Below are 9,379 nucleotides of genomic sequence, written 5' to 3'. Positions count from 1 at the left end.
TACAGGAACTGCCAAGAACAGAAACTAGACCTATTTCCTTTTGCCCCTGCCAACGTTCCACTAGGTCCCTGCAACTGCTACAGTACACAGGCCACTCGGGAATCTCACCGACCCAAAGGGCTGCAATGGCGAGGGCCTCAGATCTGACCTGGGGCTCCGATCGGAAACCACAGAAACTTTTGTGCTTCGGATTTCATATCACCACTACCCCAACGAGCGCAACTAGCAGCATTAACGGGAAGAAACACACCTTTCCGCGTGAAGAGCTCAAGAGCTCAGCCAGGATCTACTGTGACTCCTGCCACCACTGGACAAGCCGAATGCCTCTATGCTCCTCAGCGCCTTTACATGGACCTCGCATTCCAAGAGCCACTCCAACATCTGTACGCAGCCCACCCTCAGACGGGCGCCTCGCAAATGGTGGTGACCTAGCTCCTCCATGCCCGTGTGTGACATAGTGGGAGATGCACTCACTGCTAACCAGTCCCGCCCTTAACTCCAAGGGAGGCAACGTGCTGGACCTCAGTTTCGATGAGGAGACGGTAGTGAGTTCTCACTCATTTTGTTCAGATTTTCCAAGGAATGCATGTGAGGGTGTCATCATCGATCCGAGCACGTGCTGGCTCACTGCCCACCTCCACGGGGCAGGCAGGGCCGCTCCCAGGAGGAGCCAGTGACTTTGGAGTCCCCCAACACCCAGGGGAACTCAGAGCCCCAGGCTTCTCAGCAAAAGGAATGGTCCCTCCATACATACAGCCACTCAGGCAGTCTCAGGAAACCTGAAATCCATGACGCGTCTTGGGGCAGGGGAAGGCGTACCATGCTCGGTGATCCAAAAAGCAGTGGCCGCAACCTGGGCCCGCCACACTTCTCGCCGGGCTCCCCAGCACCTCGAGTCACCATCTCACGAGCGGGGCTCCATTTTCTGAGTGACGGGCACTCACACTTGAGAACTTCACCTGACAAGGGGACAGAAAACACAGGCAAGCTTCAGGTGTGTCCCCAGCTTCTCGCTAAGCAATACTGATGCCCACCGTTCCCCGAGGGAAGGCCTTTTTGCTTCCCAACTGTAGTATCCCTTATGTACGACTGGATACCCATGTGTTGGCACAAGTGAAGAAAGTTAGGTTCATGTGACTGTGGATGTCTGCCTGACTGAGTGTGCAAGCGTGGCCGCAGACTTGACGTGGGTCTGAGTACTCGTGTTCTACTGTACCAACGACGACGTGCTCTCAGGATTCTGGGTGCCTTGGGAACTCTCTCCGTGTATTTCCGTGTCTCAGAGCCCCTGAGCAAAGGCCCTGGTGTCTGAACACACACATCTTCTCCAGAGAGACCTGAACTCCCACGCTCCCACAAAACACCATGCAAAATTACACTGACGGGTTGACATAGGCTCTGGGCTCCTGATCTACCTGATCCATGCGGTCTGACCAAAGCACAGGAACCTGACCACCTAAGGCCCCTTGCGGAGCATCTGTGTGAATGTCCCTTACCGTGACACTACCCCAGCTACTATTACAGCTCAGGTGTCCTTGCCACAAGTCCCACCTCCTCCCTGAACTCTCTCTTCTGGAGAAGGCCTACAGTGTGGTTAACTTGGCCTTGGGCCAGATGCAGCCCACCATACGCTCGCAGAGCAGAAGAATACAGGGCATGCACCTCTTCCTGTGCAATTAGCCCAGTCGGTCTCCGGGGCTCCGCCGGAAAGCGCAAGACAAGAGGTGGTCGTCCTCAGGTACCAGGATCCAGGGGTTACTCCCACAGAAACGGGGCCCATTTCCTGGCCAGATTATGCTCAGATCCACAGCCTGCAGGGCCCTGGGCACCAACCACACCCTAGAGAAAGCTCCCATAAAGCAAGACTTGGTCTAAATTGAACTCCTTCTGCCTCCCAGGGTGACTCCACTCCACATCAGAAGCCTCCAAGGGCTCTACTCACACAGGGCAATCAGCACTCAGCAAGACCCACAGGAAGAAGGTGGCTTTCATTATGGCAACACCATGCCATCCTGCCTGGCGGCTTGTCCCCACCACGCAAGACCACCAAGCGCTCACAGATCACTAAGGCCGCTTCCAGGAAGACTTCACAAAAACAGGCAGGGGGAGACCCTGGATTTGCCAGGTTTCCCACCCGCATGTCAGGGGAGCCAATGGCTACTACACTGAAGCAGCGTGGTATGCCAACCAATGCCGGATCTCTACCACAACCACGGTCTTCCAAGGTTGATGTGTCACTGCCAGGGTGGTGAACACCTGGGTGGGATCCGGGCTGTCTTGCTGGCCCCATTCTTCAGGAACTCATACACGTTGTAAATTCCAGTCCCAAGGGCTAAATGGGGGCAACATACCTTATTACCACCAAGAGGGCTGGCTCCTAGGCCTAGTTATTGTAACTCTTCGAGGCACCAAAGATACAGTTTGAAAGACCTCTTACTGGCATCAGGCCACAAAGGTCACCATCACCGAGTCTCCCAACCACCAGCAATGCCCTGTCCTCTGCACCCAGCAACCAGCAGCTCCAAAAGGACCACAGTATGTATCACTGAAGACAGAACAACAGTGCCTGAATATCAGGGGACAGATTGTCCCAGGAAATCATACTACACCTATCTTCACCTGCACAACCATTCTGCTCTAGGCCTCTGGCCAACCCACGGGAGGAATGTATGGCTACGATCGCCTCACAGTCCACAGTGTCCTGCAAGGCTCAACACTGTGACAGGAGTTGCAATACAGGAACTGCCAAGAACAGAAACTAGACCTATTTCCTTTTGCCCCTGCCAACGTTCCACTAGGTCCCTGCAACTGCTACAGTACACAGGCCACTCGGGAATCTCACCGACCCAAAGGGCTGCAATGGCGAGGGCCTCAGATCTGACCTGGGGCTCCGATCGGAAACCACAGAAACTTTTGTGCTTCGGATTTCATATCACCACTACCCCAACGAGCGCAACTAGCAGCATTAACGGGAAGAAACACACCTTTCCGCGTGAAGAGCTCAAGAGCTCAGCCAGGATCTACTGTGACTCCTGCCACCACTGGACAAGCCGAATGCCTCTATGCTCCTCAGCGCCTTTACATGGACCTCGCATTCCAAGAGCCACTCCAACATCTGTACGCAGCCCACCCTCAGACGGGCGCCTCGCAAATGGTGGTGACCTAGCTCCTCCATGCCCGTGTGTGACATAGTGGGAGATGCACTCACTGCTAACCAGTCCCGCCCTTAACTCCAAGGGAGGCAACGTGCTGGACCTCAGTTTCGATGAGGAGACGGTAGTGAGTTCTCACTCATTTTGTTCAGATTTTCCAAGGAATGCATGTGAGGGTGTCATCATCGATCCGAGCACGTGCTGGCTCACTGCCCACCTCCACGGGGCAGGCAGGGCCGCTCCCAGGAGGAGCCAGCGACTTTGGAGTCCCCCAACACCCAGGGGAACTCAGAGCCCCCAGGCTTCTCAGCAAAAGGAATGGTCCCTCCATACATACAGCCACTCAGGCAGTCTCAGGAAACCTGAAATCCATGACGCGTCTTGGGGCAGGGGAAGGCGTACCATGCTCGGTGATCCAAAAAGCAGTGGCCGCAACCTGGGCCCGCCACACTTCTCGCCGGGCTCCCCAGCACCTCGAGTCACCATCTCACGAGCGGGGCTCCATTTTCTGAGTGACGGGCACTCACACTTGAGAACTTCACCTGACAAGGGGACAGAAAACACAGGCAAGCTTCAGGTGTGTCCCCAGCTTCTCGCTAAGCAATACTGATGCCCACCGTTCCCGAGGGAAGGCCTTTTTGCTTCCCAACTGTAGTATCCCTTATGTACGACTGGATACCCATGTGTTGGCACAAGTGAAGAAAGTTAGGTTCATGTGACTGTGGATGTCTGCCTGACTGAGTGTGCAAGCGTGGCCGCAGACTTGACGTGGGTCTGAGTACTCGTGTTCTACTGTACCAACGACGACGTGCTCTCAGGATTCTGGGTGCCTTGGGAACTCTCTCCGTGTATTTCCGTGTCTCAGAGCCCCTGAGCAAAGGCCCTGGTGTCTGAACACACACATCTTCTCCAGAGAGACCTGAACTCCCACGCTCCCACAAAACACCATGCAAAATTACACTGACGGGTTGACATAGGCTCTGGGCTCCCGATCTACCTGATCCATGCGGTCTGACCAAAGCACAGGAACCTGACCACCTAAGGCCCCCTTGCGGAGCATCTGTGTGAATGTCCCTTACCGTGACACTACCCCAGCTACTATTACAGCTCAGGTGTCCTTGCCACAAGTCCCACCTCCTCCCTGAACTCTCTCTTCTGGAGAAGGCCTACAGTGTGGTTAACTTGGCCTTGGGCCAGATGCAGCCCACCATACGCTCGCAGAGCAGAAGAATACAGGGCATGCACCTCTTCCTGTGCAATTAGCCCAGTCGGTCTCCGGGCTCCGCCGGAAAGCGCAAGACAAGAGGTGGTCGTCCTCAGGTACCAGGATCCAGGGGTTACTCCCACAGAAACGGGGCCCATTTCCTGGCCAGATTATGCTCAGATCCACAGCCTGCAGGGCCCTGGGCACCAACCACACCCTAGAGAAAGCTCCCATAAAGCAAGACTTGGTCTAAATTGAACTCCTTCTGCCTCCCAGGGTGACTCACCCACATCAGAAGCCTCCAAGGGCTCTACTCACACAGGGCAATCAGCACTCAGCAAGACCCACAGGAAGAAGGTGGCTTTCATTATGGCAACACCATGCCATCCTGCCTGGCGGCTTGTCCCCACCACGCAAGACCACCAAGCGCTCACAGATCACTAAGGCCGCTTCCAGGAAGACTTCACAAAAACAGGCAGGGGGAGACCCTGGATTTGCCAGGTTTCCCACCCGCATGTCAGGGGAGCCAATGGCTACTACACTGAAGCAGCGTGGTATGCCAACCAATGCCGGATCTCTACCACAACCACGGTCTTCCAAGGTTGATGTGTCACTGCCAGGGTGGTGAACACCTGGGTGGGATCCGGGCTGTCTTGCTGGCCCCATTCTTCAGGAACTCATACACGTTGTAAATTCCAGTCCCAAGGGCTAAATGGGGGCAACATACCTTATTACCACCAAGAGGGCTGGCTCCTAGGCCTAGTTATTGTAACTCTTCGAGGCACCAAAGATACAGTTTGAAAGACCTCTTACTGGCATCAGGCCACAAAGGTCACCATCACCGAGTCTCCCAACCACCAGCAATGCCCTGTCCTCTGCACCCAGCAACCAGCAGCTCCAAAAGGACCACAGTATGTATCACTGAAGACAGAACAACAGTGCCTGAATATCAGGGGACAGATTGTCCCAGGAAATCATACTACACCTATCTTCACCTGCACAACCATTCTGCTCTAGGCCTCTGGCCAACCCACGGGAGGAATGTATGGCTACGATCGCCTCACAGTCCACAGTGTCCTGCAAGGCTCAACACTGTGACAGGAGTTGCAATACAGGAACTGCCAAGAACAGAAACTAGACCTATTTCCTTTTGCCCCTGCCAACGTTCCACTAGGTCCCTGCAACTGCTACAGTACACCAGGCCACTCGGGGAATCTCACCGACCCAAAGGGCTGCAATGGCGAGGGCCTCAGATCTGACCTGGGGCTCCGATCGGAAACCACAGAAACTTTTGTGCTTCGGATTTCATATCACCACTACCCCAACGAGCGCAACTAGCAGCATTAACGGGAAGAAACACACCTTTCCGCGTGAAGAGCTCAAGAGCTCAGCCAGGATCTACTGTGACTCCTGCCACCACTGGACAAGCCGAATGCCTCTATGCTCCTCAGCGCCTTTACATGGACCTCGCATTCCAAGAGCCACTCCAACATCTGTACGCAGCCCACCCTCAGACGGGCGCCTCGCAAATGGTGGTGACCTAGCTCCTCCATGCCCGTGTGTGACATAGTGGGAGATGCACTCACTGCTAACCAGTCCCGCCCTTAACTCCAAGGGAGGCAACGTGCTGGACCTCAGTTTCGATGAGGAGACGGTAGTGAGTTCTCACTCATTTTGTTCAGATTTTCCAAGGAATGCATGTGAGGGTGTCATCATCGATCCGAGCACGTGCTGGCTCACTGCCCACCTCCACGGGGCAGGCAGGGCCGCTCCCAGGAGGAGCCAGCGACTTTGGAGTCCCCCAACACCCAGGGGAACTCAGAGCCCCCAGGCTTCTCAGCAAAAGGAATGGTCCCTCCATACATACAGCCACTCAGGCAGTCTCAGGAAACCTGAAATCCATGACGCGTCTTGGGGCAGGGGAAGGCGTACCATGCTCGGTGATCCAAAAAGCAGTGGCCGCAACCTGGGCCCGCCACACTTCTCGCCGGGCTCCCCAGCACCTCGAGTCACCATCTCACGAGCGGGGCTCCATTTTCTGAGTGACGGGCACTCACACTTGAGAACTTCACCTGACAAGGGGACAGAAAACACAGGCAAGCTTCAGGTGTGTCCCCAGCTTCTCGCTAAGCAATACTGATGCCCACCGTTCCCCGAGGGAAGGCCTTTTTTGCTTCCCAACTGCAGAATCCCTTATGTACGACTGGATACCCATGTGTTGGCACAAGTGAAGAAAGTTAGGTTCATGTGACTGTGGATGTCTGCCTGACTGAGTGTGCAAGCGTGGCCGCAGACTTGACGTGGGTCTGAGTACTCGTGTTCTACTGTACCAACGACGACGTGCTCTCAGGATTCTGGGTGCCTTGGGAACTCTCTCCGTGTATTTCCGTGTCTCAGAGCCCCTGAGCAAAGGCCCTGGTGTCTGAACACACACATCTTCTCCAGAGAGACCTGAACTCCCACGCTCCCACAAAACACCATGCAAAATTACACTGACGGGTTGACATAGGCTCTGGGCTCCCGATCTACCTGATCCATGCGGTCTGACCAAAGCACAGGAACCTGACCACCTAAGGCCCCCTTGCGGAGCATCTGTGTGAATGTCCCTTACCGTGACACTACCCCAGCTACTATTACAGCTCAGGTGTCCTTGCCACAAGTCCCACCTCCTCCCTGAACTCTCTCTTCTGGAGAAGGCCTACAGTGTGGTTAACTTGGCCTTGGGCCAGATGCAGCCCACCATACGCTCGCAGAGCAGAAGAATACAGGGCATGCACCTCTTCCTGTGCAATTAGCCCAGTCGGTCTCCGGGGCTCCGCCGGAAAGCGCAAGACAAGAGGTGGTCGTCCTCAGGTACCAGGATCCAGGGGTTACTCCCACAGAAACGGGGCCCATTTCCTGGCCAGATTATGCTCAGATCCACAGCCTGCAGGGCCCTGGGCACCAACCACACCCTAGAGAAAGCTCCCATAAAGCAAGACTTGGTCTAAATTGAACTCCTTCTGCCTCCCAGGGTGACTCACCCACATCAGAAGCCTCCAAGGGCTCTACTCACACAGGGCAATCAGCACTCAGCAAGACCCACAGGAAGAAGGTGGCTTTCATTATGGCAACACCATGCCATCCTGCCTGGCGGCTTGTCCCCACCACGCAAGACCACCAAGCGCTCACAGATCACTAAGGCCGCTTCCAGGAAGACTTCACAAAAACAGGCAGGGGGAGACCCTTGGATTTGCCAGGTTTCCCACCCGCATGTCAGGGGAGCCAATGGCTACTACACTGAAGCAGCGTGGTATGCCAACCAATGCCGGATCTCTACCACAACCACGGTCTTCCAAGGTTGATGTGTCACTGCCAGGGTGGTGAACACCTGGGTGGGATCCGGGCTGTCTTGCTGGCCCCATTCTTCAGGAACTCATACACGTTGTAAATTCCAGTCCCAAGGGCTAAATGGGGGCAACATACCTTATTACCACCAAGAGGGCTGGCTCCTAGGCCTAGTTATTGTAACTCTTCGAGGCACCAAAGATACAGTTTGAAAGACCTCTTACTGGCATCAGGCCACAAAGGTCACCATCACCGAGTCTCCCAACCACCAGCAATGCCCTGTCCTCTGCACCCAGCAACCAGCAGCTCCAAAAGGACCACAGTATGTATCACTGAAGACAGAACAACAGTGCCTGAATATCAGGGGACAGATTGTCCCAGGAAATCATACTACACCTATCTTCACCTGCACAACCATTCTGCTCTAGGCCTCTGGCCAACCCACGGGAGGAATGTATGGCTACGATCGCCTCACAGTCCACAGTGTCCTGCAAGGCTCAACACTGTGACAGGAGTTGCAATACAGGAACTGCCAAGAACAGAAACTAGACCTATTTCCTTTTGCCCCTGCCAACGTTCCACTAGGTCCCTGCAACTGCTACAGTACACCGGCCACTCGGGAATCTCACCGACCCAAAGGGCTGCAATGGCGAGGGCCTCAGATCTGACCTGGGGCTCCGATCGGAAACCACAGAAACTTTTGTGCTTCGGATTTCATATCACCACTACCCCAACGAGCGCAACTAGCAGCATTAACGGGAAGAAACACACCTTTCCGCGTGAAGAGCTCAAGAGCTCAGCCAGGATCTACTGTGACTCCTGCCACCACTGGACAAGCCGAATGCCTCTATGCTCCTCAGCGCCTTTACATGGACCTCGCATTCCAAGAGCCACTCCAACATCTGTACGCAGCCCACCCTCAGACGGGCGCCTCGCAAATGGTGGTGACCTAGCTCCTCCATGCCCGTGTGTGACATAGTGGGAGATGCACTCACTGCTAACCAGTCCCGCCCTTAACTCCAAGGGAGGCAACGTGCTGGACCTCAGTTTCGATGAGGAGACGGTAGTGAGTTCTCACTCATTTTGTTCAGATTTTCCAAGGAATGCATGTGAGGGTGTCATCATCGATCCGAGCACGTGCTGGCTCACTGCCCACCTCCACGGGGCAGGCAGGGCCGCTCCCAGGAGGAGCCAGCGACTTTGGAGTCCCCCAACACCCAGGGGAACTCAGAGCCCCCAGGCTTCTCAGCAAAAGGAATGGTCCCTCCATACATACAGCCACTCAGGCAGTCTCAGGAAACCTGAAATCCATGACGCGTCTTGGGGCAGGGGAAGGCGTACCATGCTCGGTGATCCAAAAAGCAGTGGCCGCAACCTGGGCCCGCCACACTTCTCGCCGGGCTCCCCAGCACCTCGAGTCACCATCTCACGAGCGGGCTCCATTTTCTGAGTGACGGGCACTCACACTTGAGAACTTCACCTGACAAGGGGACAGAAAACACAGGCAAGCTTCAGGTGTGTCCCCAGCTTCTCGCTAAGCAATACTGATGCCCACCGTTCCCCGAGGGAAGGCCTTTTTGCTTCCCAACTGTAGAATCCCTTATGTACGACTGGATACCCATGTGTTGGCACAAGTGAAGAAAGTTAGGTTCATGTGACTGTGGATGTCTGCCTGACTGAGTGTGCAAGCGTGGCC

The 9,379-nt window shown here is 55.1% G+C and overlaps 4 non-coding genes across 4 annotated transcripts; all 4 read right to left on the bottom strand.

Moving 5' to 3' along the window:
• Positions 1-517: 517 nt before the first annotated feature.
• On the bottom strand, positions 518-610 carry LOC114112101 (small nucleolar RNA SNORD116). The gene has a single exon (XR_003587664.1). It is a non-coding gene; the product is annotated as a small nucleolar RNA SNORD116 (small nucleolar RNA).
• A 2,641-nt stretch (positions 611-3,251) lies between these two features.
• On the bottom strand, positions 3,252-3,344 carry LOC114112096 (small nucleolar RNA SNORD116). Its single transcript, XR_003587660.2, has one exon. It is a non-coding gene; the product is annotated as a small nucleolar RNA SNORD116 (small nucleolar RNA).
• A 2,641-nt stretch (positions 3,345-5,985) lies between these two features.
• Positions 5,986-6,078, bottom strand: LOC114112061 (small nucleolar RNA SNORD116). Its single transcript, XR_003587640.1, has one exon. It is a non-coding gene; the product is annotated as a small nucleolar RNA SNORD116 (small nucleolar RNA).
• A 2,643-nt stretch (positions 6,079-8,721) lies between these two features.
• On the bottom strand, positions 8,722-8,814 carry LOC114109150 (small nucleolar RNA SNORD116). The gene has a single exon (XR_003585836.1). It is a non-coding gene; the product is annotated as a small nucleolar RNA SNORD116 (small nucleolar RNA).
• Between the last annotated feature and the right edge of the window lie 565 nt (positions 8,815-9,379).

This window comes from Ovis aries, chromosome 18 (assembly GCF_016772045.2).
Source record: "Ovis aries strain OAR_USU_Benz2616 breed Rambouillet chromosome 18, ARS-UI_Ramb_v3.0, whole genome shotgun sequence".
In the NCBI taxonomy this organism is placed as follows: Eukaryota; Metazoa; Chordata; class Mammalia; order Artiodactyla; family Bovidae; genus Ovis; species Ovis aries.
The sequence above is the reverse complement of the archived record's forward strand: the minus strand, read 5'-3'. Positions and strand labels throughout refer to the sequence as shown.